At 50.0% G+C, this 4,058-nt stretch overlaps 1 protein-coding gene across 2 annotated transcripts in view; it reads left to right on the forward strand.

Annotated features, from left to right (window-relative positions):
- Positions 1 to 2,187: 2,187 nt before the first annotated feature.
- The window catches only part of GRB10 (growth factor receptor bound protein 10), a 203,241-nt gene continuing 201,370 nt past the window's right edge, over positions 2,188 to 4,058 (forward strand). Inside the window, exon 1 of one of the 2 annotated variants that reach the window (XM_006161791.3) lies at positions 2,188 to 2,308. The gene's annotated coding sequence lies outside the window, so the exon portion shown is untranslated. The remainder of the gene's footprint in view (positions 2,309 to 4,058) is intronic. The other variant, XM_027765631.1, reaches the window with a different exon arrangement.

The raw sequence follows: 4,058 nt of genomic DNA on the forward strand, positions 1-4,058 counted from the left end.
CGGCTTTCCGTGTTAGCTCGCGTTTGGGAGGCATCTGCCGGCAGCTTCGGCCCGGGGTCGGTTTTCCGCGCTGCAGGCCGCTCGTTGGGTGGAGCCGTGGAGAAGCAGCCGAGCTGAGACGCGTCTCCGAGTGCTGTCCATGCGGAGCGCTGTCCACGCGCCGGGCCACTGCGGGGGCCGGGCCCCTGCGCCCTCCCCGTGCCTGTGGCGCGCACGCAGCGACCCCGTGCGGCGGAGGCTGCTGTCGCCCGATCCCCAGGTACGCAGGTGGGCTCCGCCATCCGTGTTGTACCGTACGGGGTCGAGGGGTCGAGGGGTGTGAGGGAGACCCACAGCGGTGTAGGCGATTTGAGGTCACCGTGGTCGATCGCGAAGGGCCAGCGTGTGTGGTCTACAGAGGCCGCGGCGATCTGCAGCTCGCCGGGAGTTCGCCGGGAGTTCGCGAACGCGGATGGCCTGGGTTGTTGGCTGAGCGAGCTCTCCAGCTGCTGTCGGCTCCTGCGGGCCCGCATCCCGCGAGCCCGTGTTGATGTTCGCTGTAGGACAGAATTATGTAACCGTTTTTCGTCTTAATTGCTTCATATTATGTAACAAGCAATAGCTGAACCAACGTAAACCTGTGATAGGGACTCGGATAAATCGCGTCTGTTGGCTCTCTCTTAGCCAAGTGGTGGGCAGGGGCGTGGGAGCATTTTGGGAAATGAACAGATGTGGGCATCCGGGTAACTGGACCATTTTTTCTGTATTGCAAACGGAACGCCAGGGTCTGCCTGGATGTCTTGAAACCTTGATGGCATACCGTCTGCTGTAAAAGCCTCGGACAAACACACCTTGTCACATTGCATCTTTCTCTGTGAGGCTCTCCTACCTGGCAGGAGGAACGCACCAGTTAATGGGAATGGAGCGCGGGTGTTGGGCGTGGGCGCTGTCTTCCTGATGGAGTTCAACAAATTGCCCGCAGAGCAGTGGGACTTCCTTGCTCTGTTCTTCAGGGAAACAGTCTGATCATCTGTTTGACACGTGACTTGTCCCTGCGGTCAGTGGCCATTTGTCCCTTGATGGCGAGAGGCCTTGCCAGTGATCAGATGCCAGGTCAGAGAAGCTGTCACACAGGTAGCTATGGGTGGGTGATGGCCACCTGAACCAAAACTGCGCTCTTTCTTAGCACAGTAGTGCCTTGATCGTTCTCTTTAAGTCTGAAAAGCACTGAATGGTGGGGGTGTTGACACAGGGATGGCTGGTGGCTCAGGTCCAGCCTTTAGTCTAATGCCTGTCTTGTTCTTTTGAGCATTGTTTTTTCCCTGGGAGCAGAATCCACCCACTCCCCCTTGTGCCTCAGCCCTATGTGCTCAGTGTATTGGTGGGAACAGCACAGCTGGTGTGCTGGGGCCAAGCCCTTATTGGGATCTCCTTCTCTGTCTCTCCAGAGAAGAAAGGCGAGAAGTTAAGTTGAGATTTAGGGTGCTAGGCTGCCATGTACAGAAGCTTAGTAATTCACCGTGGGGTGCAAGGTACACAAGTGGAGTTGGGGTTGAATTGGTGTTGTGCTGCTTGCCCTGGGAACCTAATCTGTAGAAACATGATGGTTACTGCCTGAAGACGCTGCAAGTGGATGCGTTGTAATCGCACTGTTGGTTGGAAGGGGTGAGAGAAGTTCCAGACTGGTAGAACACCGGGAGAGTTAGCATGTCCTAAGGATTTCCATCCCAACTTACACCGTCAGCCATCCTGGAATTACCACCCTAGCACTGGTTTCCTAACCTTTCAGCAGACACTGCATCTTTTGAATTTTGGAGTTTGGTGACATTTCTGCTACAGTCTAAATTCACAACACTCAACCCGCATGGTCCCAGAAAAGTTGGGTAGCTACTTGGAGTATGTACTTGCGACTTGATCAGAACGTCTTGTTTGCTTGGCATGAAGGTTGAGGTGTTGGACCCCGTAAGACTTGACTCTGTGGTTTGAGTTCTAGACCAGCATCTTGAAAACCACATCAGGCATGCATGTGTGCATGCCAAGATCCCAAGAGGAGAATGGAGGGGACGAATAGTGTAGAGGTCATCCTCTCCGGGGACTGATTTCTCACTTTCTCTGTCTCTGGGGATCACACATGCCCTATAGCAAAACTACTTTAAAAAAAAAAATGTTTTCCTTGGACTAGAATAGTTTTCGTTTTATCTTGTTTTTAGACCTGGGAGGCTGCACTCGGTTATGCCCAAATGGAAGAAAGTTATAGCAAAAGCCAGGTTTTCAAGGTGGAACCTGTGAGGCACCTTCCTGTCAGTGTCCAGTCCCAGGCCTCTCCCAGGTATGTGAAACTGACTTTTGAGACTCAGGGCGTGGATTCCCATATCTTTTTGAAACATATCAGGTGATTCTCAGAGCTGAGTTGGAGAACTAGTGTTGTGTTCTGGGCCTTGGAGCCACGTAGGCTTCTGGTGATTAGGTGGGAAGCTTGACAGCTCTGAGAGTTACTGCCAGAGAGTTCTTGCCTAATTGGACAGTCAAGGGCAGAAAGAGGGCTGGCCCTGCAGACCCAGGAGGTCTCAGATCATGTGTCTGAAGAGGCCTTTGCATGAGCCTAATTTTAGAGACAGAGAGAGGGAAATGAGAAATTATCCTTTCGGGGGTGGGGAGTGAACCATGTTGCAGTTCCTTCCCCTCCATTCTCTTCTCAAGATCTTGGGCATGCTTGCATGTGTGCCCAATGTGATTTTCAAGCCACTGGATCTGGGACTTGAACTGCAGTCAGCCAAGTGGGAGTCCAGTGCCTTAACCACCACCTGCTGGCCCCATTAATGCTTACTAATTTTTTTTTTTTTTGACCTTAGGGTGTGTGTGCTCACCAGAGAGACAGAGACAGACACTGAAAGGGAAAATGAAAAATCACCCTCCAGGGGGATGGCCATGCTGCAATCCTTTCTCATCCATTCCCCTCTTGGGCATGCATGTACACATGCCTAGCATGGTTTTCAAGCCACCAGCTCTGGGACTGAAACTGTGGTCATCCATGTGGGAGTCCAGTGATGTAACCGCTACGCCATCTTCTGATCTCAATGCATTATTTAATCCAGGAGTTTTTGCCAAGACTGTTCTAGTGATCAACACTGCACTGTTTGTAAGTGACACTCCTAAATGTGTCCATACTTTATTCTAATTGTAAATACTTACACTGCATCCTGCTCTGACATTTGCTTAGATTTCTGTGGGTTTTGTTCAGTGGTTTCTCTTTTGCTGATGATAATACGATGTGTTTAGAAAAGTTTCCAACGTGGTGTATCTTGAGAGCATTGGGAGGCCCTGCCTGCCTGCCTTCCTTTTTGGTTAGGCAGTGATTAAGTTATGAGGGTAGAGCCCTCCTGGATGGGCCCTTATAAAAGGGCTGGAGAGAGTGGGTTTGCTGTCTTCCAGTGCTAGGGTGGGTAGGCATTTGTCTCCTGTGGAAGATGCAGCAAGCACACTGTCTTAGCAGTAGAGAGCCCACACCAGACCCAAACCTGCTAGTGCCTTGATCTTGGACTTCTTTCTTAGCCTCCAGAACTGTGATAAATACATTTTTATTGTTTGTGAGTTACTTAGTCTGTGGTATTTTGTTACAACAGTACAAATAGACTAAGACCAAAATTGCTATTGAGAGTGGCGTGTTACTATAACAAATAACCTAAACATGTGAAGCTCCTTTGGAACTAGGTCATGGTTGGAGGCTGAAGCAATTTGGAAGCGCCTATTATAAAAAGCCTACATTGGGGCTTGCAGGTGGCATGGTGGCTAAGGGCCTTGGACTCCCACATGGTCAACCATGGTTCAAGTCCCAGACCTGGTAGCTTGCTTTCTCATTTTCCCTCTTTCTCTCTCCCTGTCTCACTCTGTCCCTTGCTGGTCAAATTAACAAAATAAATACATAAAATGTTAAATAAAATAACTCTATTTTTTTTTGTTTTTAAAGCTGCATTGCCATGAATGGGGTGGTAGAAGTGATTCTGGAGAGGGCTCAGCTGAGGAGAGCTATGGAGAGAACCTTGTTTTTTTTTTTTTTTTTTTTTTTTTGGGGATTGCAC

The sequence above is a fragment of the Tupaia chinensis genome, unplaced genomic scaffold (assembly GCF_000334495.1).
Source record: "Tupaia chinensis unplaced genomic scaffold, TupChi_1.0 Scaffold139072_1, whole genome shotgun sequence".
NCBI classification, from domain to species: Eukaryota; Metazoa; Chordata; class Mammalia; order Scandentia; family Tupaiidae; genus Tupaia; species Tupaia belangeri.